Raw genomic sequence first — 13,743 nt, 5'->3', positions numbered from 1 at the left:
GTTGAGTTCCTTTCTTATGGTCATCTTCAAATAAAATATTGCATTTGACTCCTTACATCAGAATCTGCTTCTGGAGAAACCAATTTAAGACACAAAGGTTAGTTGTCTTCTCCAATTCCTATAGGCCTATTCTTGGGACCTTATTATCTAGGAGGAATGTGAGGCTCAGACAGGGTGAGTCACTTGTTCAAGGTCACAAAAGTTGTGAGTGGCAGAGCTTGGGTTTGACAATGGGCTGCTGACCTGCCAGGTCTTTTCTACTTTCCTAAAAACCTGCTAAAGGCCATGAAATGAATGAGGGATGGTTACAGCCAGCAACTTCCCTGTTGGGTGCACCAAAAGCACCCCGGCAGGTGCCTATGTCTTCATTCTACCACAACAGTAAAAATGGAAAACACAGGTGTGGTGCTGACCGCAGGTTGTCAGCTCTTTGTTAATTTTCATTTATCTCACAACAACCTTGCTATTATTACTCCTGATCCATGGACAAGAAAACAGGTACAGTGGGCCAAAGAGATATGCTCAGAGCCTCCCAGTGTATATATTAGATGTTTTCTCAACCACAATGCTTGAGGCTTCATGTTTGTGCCACATATATGTGCCAGGCATGACCCTAAGCAGTTTTGTGTGTGTGTGTGTGTGTGTGTGTGTGTGTGAGACCGAGGTTTGAACTAGGGACTTGTGTTTGCTAGGCAGGTGCTCTTACTGCTTGGGCCACTCCGACAGTTTCTTATATAAACACATGTATTGTCATTATATAGATGAGCAGTGTTATTTAAAGTTCTATGCAGACTTCACTGAGAAAAGGAAGGGTTCTGATCTCACCTGCCTGGACCCCACCTGCTAGGCACCCTATTGGACTATTATATTAATATATTAATATAGTGTTAAAATAGGTGTTTATCTATTAGACAAACACCTGAGTCTCCCCACCTCCCTCCACCTGCCACCTCCACTTGTGTCCAAGCTCCAGCTGGGCTCTTTATCCCTAGAATCTGACCTAGGAATTCCCCTGAGGGGCCTGCTCTTAAACTCTGTGTCTCAACCCAGGCCCTGGGCTGCTTGGAGATAGGACTTGAAGTAGACAAGACTGTTAAGCTAATGTATAGGCTGGCATGTGAGAACCTCCAAATTCTGCATCAAGAAAAGATACATGAGGTCCTCCCTGTTCAACTTGCCGAGGATTTCAGGAGATGTTCTGGGACAAGGCTTGACCCAGCCATGGTCTTCTGATCCCTGAACTCCCAGGTTCAAGCTTTATCTGTGGCACCTTGTACTACAAAGGGCTTTGTTGACTATAAACTTTGAGGCTCAAGTCACCTTTGTCTACCCCCCAATCTTACACCTCACCGCACCCATGCGGGTGCGACTGAGTTCTAAGCACACAGTTTTCATACAGTCACCATGAGTTGACTTCCCTGGCTGACCTTGAGAGTGATTGGCTGGTCCAGCCTAGCATAATGTCCCATGGCCTCCTTCCAGGTCAGGAGCAAAAATAAGAAGTCCTAGAGTAGGGCAGAGGAGACCGTAGGGGTAAATCTGCTCCTGAGAGAAGAAGCCAGGTTTGGTGGCTGGAGGGACTGGAGGTTCCTGGTTAGGAATGGGGAAGGGTTTGCCTAAGGCTAGGACGATTCAGGGAGCCAGCTGTCTTTGAAGGCCAAGAGTCTCCTGCCAACAGTCTTTGGCCACCTCTCTATGACTCAGGCAGTTCTGGGCTATAATCATTGTGTCCTAAACTACCTTGTCCTTTTCTTCTTCCTAAATCTCTTTTCTTTGTGCTCCTCTTCTCACATCCTCTTCCTCCTTAACTACCCTCTGAGTGCCTCTTCTCCTGGATTGCCCCTTCCTGCCATGCCTATAATACTCACAGTCCCTGGCCCTGTCCTGTATCCCTACAGTCCCTGTCCATCTCCTGAGTCTCAGGCACTCACTCTCTGTCCATCTGCCCTGCAGGATTCTGCACCTGAGCCTGTCCTGGCTGGGCCTGAGGTCGATGGCAGCCTCACCATGGCTTCTGGTTCCTGACTCATGTCCTGATGCAGGTCTATACCCTCTATGAAAATGTTCATCCCCTCCAATGTTTCTCTTAGTTCCCCAAACAGAACTGGCTCTTGGGCCACCTAGGCATGGAAAATATGGCAGGTCTGTGATAGGGTAGATGAACTTCTGAAGAGTCAGGGAGTTTGGAGTAGTGTGTGGGCTGGTGTCCTTCCCATGCCACCCAAGCCTTTGTCCCATCTCTGAAATATTACCCCTAGTCAATTTTGGATTCATTTCTGTCCACTCTTCCCCACCTTGGAGCACATGTGAAAGGTACCCAGAGTAGGTTACCCACAGTGAAGACCCCTGGTTTTCCCACATTCTGCACTACTGGACTCCAGTCCTCCCTAAGGGTGCTGTGCAGGCTGTACTTCTTGCCTAAGCCATGTCTTTTCATCTGCCATCTCTATGGTTCCATTTTTTTTATAAGAATGATCTTGAAACTCCTTCTCCCACCAGACACATGCAGGACATTTATCTCTTCTGGAAACAATCACAGACACACCCAGACATCCTGTTTCACCAGCAAGGGCATCCCCTGGCTCAAGCAGGTTGACAACTGAAATGAACCTTCTTCAGAGGTTACCACCCCTGTCTTGCTTGCAGGCCCCCCCCCACAGAGCAAGGCAGGAAGGAAGTGACTGAGTAGGTGGGTGCCTACCCCAGGACTTTATGACATGGATGGGCCCCATTGTTCCCATCATCAATTTGTGTCACCCCAACACCGTCCTATCTGTCTTCAATGCCTCAGGTACCATAGAAAGTTGGTGGTGCGGGTGCTGTGGTACATCTGAGGTCTTGCAGTGCTGACTCCCATCTTCTGTGTGCCTGCAGTAGCCATGTCCCTCTCTCTCAGCCCTCTCCATCTTTCCTTCATGTCTTCACTGGCTCCCTTTTCCCTGTCTCTCTCCACTGCGGTCACCACTTATCCCCAACCAGATGGCCTCCAGGCATCTCCTGGATGCCTCAGTTAAGGCCCTGTCTTGGAGAAATGCACATTCTCCAAGAGATGGATCAGAACAGTGGCATCCATAGCCTCACGGGGTCAAGAATTGGTCATAGGGAAAGGGGTTGTTACATCTTGTTGAAAAGCATGCTGTATGCTAGGTGAGTGGGTGCATATCCAGGGGAGACCAAAGCAGGGATGTCTGAAATTATGAGGGGGACTGTTTAAAGCAGGGTCAGGTGGCGCAGGAGGCATCGGCAGCATCTGAGACCCTCTGCCACTATGACTACCCAAAGGCCAAGATCATTAGAGGGCTGTGGCTAGCTGGGGTCTGGTCTGCTGTTTCCATGCCATCCCGCTCTGCTGAAGCGGTTCTTCTACCCTATGCCTTCCTGCTCCAGGCCCCAGGAAATTCCCCTAGGACACCTCACATCAGCCTGGCTTCCTTCCCTGACCTCTGCCTTTCCTAGCCTTGAAAGGATGAGGTTAAACAGCAGTGGGTAAACATCCCACAGAGACCATGTCTGACACCTGCCAGGGTAGGTTCCTGGCTCCCTGAGGATGCCAGTTCTCTTCCAGTTGTGAATGGCAGAAAGTTACCCTGGTGTGCGCTGAGCATTGAAAAGGAATCCACTGACTATAGACCAGGGTATGTAGTCATCAGGCACAGCTGTATCCAGAAGTCAGAGACTCACCTTACAGTCTGTATTCTGTTGGTTTTCTCTTCCTGTGTGTCACTGCCTTTCAAGGAAGCCTTTTCCCCCAGGTCTAAATAATGAGACCCAGAAATTCAGTACCATGGGAGGGTTTACCTTTCCCCCAGTTTCCATAAGTGGCCTGTGGTTCACTTTAATAGACCTGGCCGGAATCACAAGCCAAAGTTCTCATTCAGTCCCTGATACTCTGATTGCCAAGAGTTGGTAGGCATGGCGCTTTCAGTGACATTGGTTTGGGGAACCCAAAGAGTGGAATGATTAAGAAATCAGACTGTAGAGTCAGAATGACCCAGGCTGAGGCCTCAGGCAGGCAACTTTTTATTTGGGAGATGGTGGGCAAGTGACTTGATCCTTCAAGAGGCCCATGGGAATGTGATGTTTGGGATGCAAACAGGGGAGAAATCCTTGTGTCCCTATAACTGAGGGACCTGGAGAGTTGTTTTCTGAGGATGTTGGAAGGAGCCCAGACAGAGTTCAGCACCAACAGGGATAAGCGTCTGGAAAGAATTCCCAGGGCTCCAGCTGGCTCCCTTCTCTCTGGCAGCCTAGATGAGCAAACATAGGGTCCACCTGTTCTTCTACAGATGCAGAGCTCGAAGACAGGTGTTCTGTGCACCCAGGACCTGGAAAGCACCTTTAGGGATGTGTGATGCTGGTGGGAGGAACCCTGGCACTGGGTCATCCAACCTACCTTCATCACTCCATGCTCTTTGCTCAAGATGGACACCGCAGTGGCCCCCACTATCTGCTGCTGAGGTCTCTGAGCTGCCTCCAGCTAGTCAGGTGACATAAGTGCAGGCAGGAGGGGCTGTGGCAGTGGACCTCTGTCTTACCACTGTGTTATCTGGACACCTCTGATCATGTCTGCTTGTGTCTTACACATCCTGTGAGATGCCTTCTGCATTATCACACCTTGTTGCAAGGCCACATCTTGTCACATTTCCATTTACACCTGTGAATTGGTTACACTTTGTATGTACTGTACCTTGTTACACTTGGTTGACACTTGGGATCAGATGAAGTTGTTCATGTCTGAGCTCATTTTGGGCCATGCAATTTTGGGACATGTCAGGCTCTGTCTGGTGTTAGCTGAGTGGATGTTTGAAATCGTCTTTATCTTTGGCTAGTCATGCATAGACCATATGTGTGTTTGTCTGACAATTCTACAAAGTACTGACCTCTTTTGAGACTTTTCTAAGTGTCCATACAGGTCATGTCAGAGGCCCAGTTGAACCACATCTGGGCCACAGCTGCAACGTTAATGGGAGTGTATTTAAATCCTACCTGTGCATCTCTTGAGACACACTGGGGCCATGTCAGATCGTGTCTGGTCCATGTCACAGTGTGTTGTGTCTTGTCAGGGAAGGTTTATGTATGTTGAGGCCATGTCATGACTTGTTAACTAATATCTAGCCATGTTCAGGTGTATTTCAGGAGAGGTCAGAGGGTGCTGGGGTGGACGGGGTGTCCTCGATCCCTGTAAATGTCTGTGGAGTATTGTGCCATGCTCATGTGTGGCACACCATGTGAGAGCCATGTCAGCAGAGGTATGCCAACTCATGTTGTGCTATGTCAGGTTGTGCCTTGGTTCTCACTGCTGCTGCAGCCTGGGCTGCTCCCTCCATGTCTCTTTCCTCCTCCTTCTGTCTTTGGAACCTTTCCTGCTATGCTGGGCTTGAAAAGTGTAGACTCCTGGTGCATAGCCCCTACACTCTGTCTCTCTCCATGGGCCCTGATGATTCTCCTTAATGTCAGGTGCTGTGGTGCTCAAGAATGTGGTCTTTTACAGCTTCCTTAAACCCTGGCTGGGTGAGAAACTGCAAGTGAAAGTACCTGGGGAGAGCCTCGAGGGTGAGGGTAAGGTGTTGTCCTAGTCCAAAAATCATGGCTGCCCCACCAGGGGATGGGCTCTTGCTGAGTGCTGGTGACAAATGAAGCTGTCACCCACACATACTGATACCAGGATGGAGTCTTTTGAACTATTTGCCTGGGTTTGTGATGCTACTGATCCCAATCTCCCAAGTAGATAGGATTACAGGTGTAAGCCACCATATCCCAGCTAGTAGAGCAGATCTGGACTCAAATGTCAGATGAAATGGCAAGGCAGATGGTGCAACTTTGCAAATGTTCAGAAATAAGAGGACACTCAGAAGCCAGGAAATGTATTGAACAGGTAAGGGACAAGCCAGAGATAGACATATTTTAGAGTTTTCTCTGGATTGCATATAGCAGGGAACTGCTAAATCTAAAATCATTAAGGGTCTGATATTTTATTTTATTTTATTCATATGTGCATACAATGTTTGGGTCATTTCTTCCCCCTTCCCCGACCCCCTCCCTTACCCCCTCGCCCCCTCCCTCTCCCCCCCACCCCCTCCATACCTGGCAGAAACTATTTTGCCCTTATCTCTAATTTTGTTGAAGAGAGAGTATAAGCAATAATAGGAAGGACCAAGGGTTTTTGTTAGTTGAGATAAGGATAGCTATACAGGGAGTTGATTCACATTGATTTCCTGTGCGTGTGTTTTACCTTCTAGGTTAATTCTTGATCTAACCTTTTCTCTAGTTCCTGGTCCCCTTCTCCTATTGACCTCAGTTGCTTTTAAGGTATCTGCTTTAGCTTCTCTGCGTTGAGGGCAACAAATGCTAGCTAGATTTTTAGGTGTCTTACCTATCCTCACCCCTCCCTTGTGTGCTCTCGCTTTTATCATGTGATCAAAGTCCAATCCCCTTGTTGTGTTTGCCCTTGATCTAATGTCCGCATATGAGAGAGAACATATGATTTTTGGTCTTTTGGGCCGGGCTAACCTCACTCAGAATGATGTTATACAATTCCATCCATTTACCAGTGAATGATAACATTTCGTTCTTCTTCATGGCTGCATAAAATTCCATTGTGTATAGATATCACATTTTCTTGATCCATTTGTCAGTAGTGGGGCATCTTGGTTGTTTCCATAACTTGGCTATTGTGAATAGTGCTGCAATAAACATGGGTGTGCAGGTGCCTCTGGAGTAACCTGTGTCACAGTCTTTTGGGTATATCCCCAAGAGTGGTATTGCTGGATCATATGGTAGATCAATGTTTAGCTTTTTAAGTAGCCTCCAAATTTTTTTCCAGAGTGGTTGTACTAGTTTACATTCCTACCAGCAGTGTATGAGGGTTCCTTTTTCCCTGCATCCTCACCAACACCTGTTGGTGGTGGTGTTGCTAATGATGGCTATTCTAACAGGGGTGAGGTGGAATCTTAGTGTGGTTTTAATTTGCATTTCCTTTATTGGTAGAGATGGTGAGCATTTTTTCATGTGCTTTTTGGCCATTTGAATTTCTTCTTTTGAGAAAGTTCTGTTTAGTTCACTTGCCCATTTCTTTATTGGTTCATTAGTTTTGGGAGAATTTAGTTTTTTAAGTTCCCTATATAATCTGACTATCAATCTTTTGTCTGATGTGTAGCTGGCAAATATTTTCTCCCACTCTGTGGGTGTTCTCTTCAGTTTAGAGACCATTTCTTTTGTTGAAGGGGTCTGATATTTTAGTCTATTTTAAAAAGACTAATGGTTGTGTACTGGTGACTCACGCCTATAATCCTAACTACTGAGGAGGCAGAGATCAGCCAGATTGTGGTTCCAAGCTAGCATGAGCAAATATCTTGAAAAAACCCAACACAAAAAAAGGGCTGGCAGAGTGGCTCAAGGAGTAGGCCTTGAGTTAAAACCCCAGTACTATTTAAAAAAAAAAAACCCTAATGTTCGCGTGTCACAGAATCTGTATTTTATCTGTGTTGACATTTGCATGGAACCCTGTGATCAGAGCAGTGCATATATCACTCATGGCAACAGCAGCAACCAAATAGGATTGTAGCAATGGCTCCCAGCAGCTCCTCCCTGGATGATGCAATGCTTTTTCCTGCATGTGCAGCAGGCTTCTCCCCAGGTGAAAGGCATGCACCTTGTGAGCCTAGGAGCTAATGTAAGATTGGTACAGATCTGCCTCTTCTTCTCTTCTGAGTGCAGAGGGATAAGGAAAGAGAACTTTGTTCTGGGGCATAAACAACTTCTAATCAGAGCATTGATGACGTCTGTGTGCGTGTAAAGCACCTGTCTCCATATGAGAGATTAGCATCTCTGGAGTTACCACCTGATAATGAGAGCTTAAGTGTTAATCTCTACCATGGTAAATTACATTCAATCATCCTAGAACTCTGGTGTCCAGAAATTTTCATCAGGAACCCCTCATCATACTGATCATATTGATGGGTCAATGATTGCTATAATCAGGAACAAAACAGATGATTAGGAACCCCAAGTAGGAACTTATGGGGTACTGATCGTGATGATGGTGACTAAGTGAAGTCCACTGCTGCAAGTGGGCTTGGATTTCTGGGTGAAAGATGGACCTTCAGGGATTGTCTCAGGTTAAATCAGGAGCCTTGGGTCCTACTTGATTTGGGGAGTCTTGCCTTCTCTCCAGGATGAAGATGGAAGGATGGTGTCAGTTGAGGACATATGAGCGGAGGCTGACAGCTTCATGTTTGAGGTGAGGATCTCACTGTGGGACTACCGAGGGGTCAGGGGTTTCTCCATCCCAGAGACCCGGGATGATCACTCCGTTCTGCCCATACTCTCCCCATACTGCCAGGGGGACTCAATGTCCATGGGAGCTGTCCACCCTCTCTGGACCCAAGCCTGCCTGGCTGCCCCTCAGGCTATGACACTACAGCCAGTGTTCTCTTCTGGATCCTGTACACTCTGATGAAGCACCCGGAATATCAGGAGCACTGTCAGCAGGAGGTGCAGGAACTCCTGAGAGACAGCAATTCGAATGAGATAAGATGGTGAGTGCAGATCTTTGTGACCTATTCCCTAGCCCCCCTCATTGGCTCTGCTCCCAGGTGGGGAAGGGAAGTTTTCTTTGTGTGTGGATCTTCCATTTTTGTTTGGTGGGAATAGGAGCTGAGCTCAGAAGCATGCCAGACACTTAGCCTGGGTAGCAAAGGCAATAATTAGTGACAAGATGACATTATGTGAGGGCAGATGGTGCCCCTTTGACCTTTCCCTCCCCTCCGCTTCTTCTCTCTCTCTCTTAGCATTTAATAAAAAGTCTCTTCATTTCTTGAGCTGGCAGAGGGGCTCAAGTGACAAAGCAACTGCCTAGCAAGCATAAGGCCCTGGTTCAAACCCCAGAACTACCAAATGTTTTTACTCTTTGAATATTTGTTCATCTTCTGCACTCAAGTTCCTACCCTATTCTACAGACCAGGAATTCACTGGGGACACCTGTTCCCAGGACACCTGTGTCATCCATCCAACCACCCAGCTTCATAAAACACCCCACACTACCTTCCTGCCCCCAGTTCTGTGCCCAGCCCCATTCTATGCTCTAGAGACCTGAGAAGTTTTCAGTCCAAGACTTGCCTTCCAGGTGATCCTAGGGTGATGTAAGGACAGCCCAGGCCCTACTCAGGACAATCTAAGGACATAGACAGGGTGGATTTAGAGTAAGATAAGTAAAGCTAGAGGAAAAGTATTTCAGCTGAGACCTTGAATGATGATCAGTAGATATTTATTACAGTTTTGAAACAGTGCTATAAGTCAAGAAAATAGGCCTGTGTCCAAGGAGGAGGGATAAATTAGGAGGAGGAAGAGGAGGAAGCTGAGAGGAGGAGGAACAAAAGGAGGGAGGAGAAGTAGGGAAGAGAGAGGCATACAGAGATGAATAAGGAAGAGGTCAGGAAGGACAGGAGGGAGAATGTGACAGAGGGATAAAAGGAGACAAAGGGTGATAAAGAAAAGCAAATATCACATCTGTTAATTTCTGTTTCTTTTTCTGTTGCATTTGAATTTTTCTCTCTTGCATAAGAAATATTTATTTGTATGCAAGTTTTTAAACTTTTAAATGGTGGGTATTTGCATGTGTTTATCTCAGATTAAGCTTCTAAATATACCTGGCTAAATTTTCTACAGTACTTTCCTAATTTTCTGCTTTTCTAATTCTCACATGTTTGATTCATCTGATCCTTATATTAACACAGGGAGAAATGTGTTCACTGGGCAACATAGAGGCTGGTGGCCTCTGTTTTGCTCCCTGGATGCTTGTTAAGGAGTGTGGGTTTCCTTAGGGACGACCTGGCCCAGTTGTCTTTCTGACCGTGTGCATCAAGGAGGGTCTGCAGCTGCATCCAGCCGTCCTATTCATTGCCAGCTACTGCATGCAGAAAGTTGTGCTCCCTGATGGCTGGGTTATTCCCAAAGGTGCCTAAGGGAAGGGACTCCTGGGAAGATAGCAGAGTCCATCAGGCAGCAGAGCCTTCTCCTGACAGCCTTCCCCTCTCCCACAGATGCCATTTGCCTCATCAATATTTTCGGGATCCATCACAACCCAGCAGTGAGCTCTGAGGTGCTGCCTCCCTTTCCTCCCAGTGTTTGTCCATCACAGGTCCTAGAGGATGTGGCCAGGTTTTGTTTTATTTATTTATTTTTCTTTTATTTATATGTGCATATAATGTTTGGGTAATTTCTCCCCCTACCCCTGCCCCCTCCCTTACCCCCCCACCCCCTCCCTCTCTCCCCCTACCCCCTCACTACGTGGCAGAAACTATTCTGCCCTTATTTCTAATTTTGTTGAAGAGAGAGTATAAGCAATAATAGGAAGGAACAAGGGTTTTTGCTGGTTGAGATAAGGATAGCTATACAGGGAGTTGACTCACATTAATTTCCTGTGCGTGTGTGTTACCTTCTAGGTTAATTCTTCTTGATCTAACCTTTTCTCTAGTTCCTGGTCCCCTTCTCCTATTGGCCTCAGTTGCTTTAAAGTATCTGCATTAGTTTCTCTGCATTGAGGGCAACAAATGCTACCTAGTTTTTTGGGTGTCTTACCTATCCTCACCCCTCCCTTGTGTGCTCTCGCTTTATCATGTGATCGAAGTCCAATCCCCTTGTTGCGTTCGCTTTATCATGTGATCGAAGTCCAATCCCCTTGTTGCGTTTGCCCTTGATCTAATGTCCACATATGAGGGAGAACATACGATTTTTGGTCTTTTGGGCCAGAGTAACCTCACTCAGAATGATGGTCTCCAGTTCATCCATTTACCTGTGAATGATAACATTTCGTTCTTCATGGCTGAGTAAAATTCCATTGTGTATAGATACCACATTTTCTTAATCCATTCATCAGTAGTGGGGCATCTTGGTTGTTCCCATAACTTGGCTATCGTGAATAGTGCTGCAATAAACAAGGGTGTGCAGGTGCCTCTGGAATAACCTGAGTCACATTCTTTTGGGTATATCCCCAAGAGTGGTATTGCTGGATCATATAGTAGATCTACGTTTAGATTTTTAAGAAGCCTCTAATTTTTTTTCCAGAGTGGTTGTACTAGTTTACATTCCCACCAGCAGTGTAAAAGTGTTTCTTTTCCCCCGAATCCTCACCAGCACCTGTTAGTGGTGTTGGTGATGATGGCTATTCTAACAGGGGTGAGGTGGAATCTTAGTGTGGTTTTAATTTGCATTTCCTTTATTGCTAGAGATGGTGAGCATTTTTTCATGTGTTTTTTGGCCATTTGAATGTGGCCAGGTTTTGACCATGGCTTCAAACCTCCCCTTCCCTCAGCACAAACACACCTGTCTCTCCCTAGCTGTGCAGGAGACCCCACGCAGCAGCCTTGTCTCCTTCTGTCCTGCAAGTCTATGATCCCTTCTGCTGCGACCCAGAAAACATCAAGGACAGGTCATCTCTGGCTTTTATTCACTGCTCGGCGGGACCCAAATGAAACCAGGGTGTGTGAGCAGGGAGTCGGATGATATGGCGGGAGTCTGGGCTGAAAGGAAAGTGGACAAGGGGCTGGGGGCTGGGATGGTCAGTGTCCCAGGTGTCCTTCCCGCCACACCTGCGCAGGTTCCGAAGAAAGGTTTGAGAATGGGGCTGGATAGGACCAGAGCAGTTGGCGGGGCCCTCAGAGCCCCTCCCCGATGCTGCTCTGAATTGGGGTCTGGGGTCTGGGCCAGGCTTGGGGACATGGGAACCAACACAGGGTCCCAGCACGTTAGGCCCTCAATGCCCCAAGGGCTGGCCAGGTAGGGCGCATTTCCTGGCCAGGGTCGGTGCCCTGGGGCCCGTGTGGGGTTCCAGGCAGTCATCATCCCCACCCGCCCTTAGGAACTGCATCGGACAGACGTTCGCCATGAGCGAGATGAAGGTGGCGCTGGCGCTGACGCTGCTGCGCTTCCGCGTGCTGCCCGACCACGCGGAGCCGCGCAGGAAGCCTGAGCTGATCCTGCGCGCAGAGGGCGGGCTGTGGCTGCGGGTGGAGCCGCTGTGCGCGGGCGCTCGGTGACCACAGCCTGCGGGACCCCACCGTGGGCACCCACCCACCATGCAGCTTCCCAGGGATAATAGTGCACTCTCACCTGTGCCTGCCCTGGGACCCTGACTCCACCCACCCACCCACCATGCAGATTCCCAGGGATAAGACCACGCTGTCCCCTGTGTCTGCCCTGGGACCACCCCCCCCACCGCCGATCCCACCCACCCACCATGCAGCTTCTCAGAAATAAAACTGTGCGGTCACCTGTGACTCAACCTCACTGAGCTCCAGCAGGGGGCGCTGGAGGAACTGCTGGGATGCTAGGGTGGGCATGGGTGGGGGGAAAGTGGTGTCTCTGAACCCAAAGCCTGACTGCCTGTTGGTGACCATATGCCCCACACTGCTAATGAATTCCCATCTCCCACCCCTCCCATCACAAGCATGGACTTATCCTGTGGGTGACAGACAGCACGCGAGGTGTTTGTGCACAGAGGGACCAGGATTAGGGGCAGGATTGAGACTGTCACAGCGGCAAACCGTGCCTTGCACTAGAACTTCCACTACCCCGATTTCTAAACTGATCTAATGTACCAGTATTTTTTCACCTCATGCTTCTTCACTCTTTTTGTTGTTACTAAATTACTATATTTAGTAAATATAACAAGCGTGGCTTTTTCAGTTGACCTGTTTTGAGTTGGGGTCTTGAAAGTAGCCCAGAGCTGTCTCAAACTCCTGGTCTAAGGGACCCTCCTGCTTCATTCTTGTGGTTTGCTGAGACCATGCAATGTGACACCTTACTGGGCCAGTCCTAGATGTCGTATAGTGTCTGATCTTTGCTGTATTTGTATTTCTTATATCGCCAGTAATGTTTATTCATTTTTCACTCATGGGGTTACTATTTTGTGTCACTGGTGTCTTTGGCTGGGTATCACCTGCCCTATTTGAATGTGTATATGTAGAATATTATTAAGGCAATTTTGTATGAAGAGGAGTCCTTGGAACCCTGCTCCTTTTTTTTTTTTTCAGGCCACTGAGGTTTGAACTCAGAGCCTCACACTTGCTAGACAGGCCCACCTGCATAAATGTCCCTGTTTTAATAAGGCATTGTCCCCACCAAATAGGGTAAGCAAAGCAACATGGCAGAAGGGAAGAGTTTGTGCTCAGGGTTCAACAGACCTGGATTTCTTTGAGCTCTGCAATTTAGGCAACAGTCTCGCCGTCTTTGTGCCTCAGTCTGCTTTTCTGTTAAATGGGCACCTTCTCTGCCATTACTTGGATCTCTCCACCCAATCCAGCACATAGTAGGAAAGCTTTATATAAGGATGCAGCACACATCAGGCACACTTTATGTAAAATGGGTAGCATTCACACTTATTTAGGGCAGATAGCATTCAGTGGGCACACCTTATGTACAGCCAGAGGCACTCAGCAAACACACTTATGTTAGATCAGGCAGCATACTGTAGAGTTCAAGGCCCTCGGGACACTGGTGCCCTGTACATACCATGAGTTGTTGCGGGAGTTTGCTAGCTGAGATATGAGACTTTTGAGGCAATTAGCAGGAAGCAACATTTTATTGTGCCAGCATAGACTCAGCAGACTCGTGTCCAAAGGCTGAGCCCTGAGAAGAAAGCAATCACCTTATATACCCTTACAAGCAGGTTACAGAAGCAAAAAGCAAGGTCTAATCCATATATGGTTATATTTAATTTTATTGGCTACTTTATCCTAGTGCTAG

The 13,743-nt window shown here is 47.6% G+C and overlaps 1 pseudogene; it reads left to right on the top strand.

Moving 5' to 3' along the window:
• Nucleotides 1–1,357: 1,357 nt before the first annotated feature.
• Nucleotides 1,358–12,160, top strand: LOC109687411 (cytochrome P450 4F4-like; annotated as a pseudogene).
• The last annotated feature ends 1,583 nt before the right edge of the window (nt 12,161–13,743 follow it).

The sequence above is a fragment of the Castor canadensis genome, chromosome 14, assembly GCF_047511655.1.
Source record: "Castor canadensis chromosome 14, mCasCan1.hap1v2, whole genome shotgun sequence".
Classification (NCBI taxonomy): domain Eukaryota; kingdom Metazoa; phylum Chordata; class Mammalia; order Rodentia; family Castoridae; genus Castor; species Castor canadensis.
Note: the sequence above shows the minus strand (reverse complement) of the source record. Positions and strands in the feature narration are given on the sequence as shown.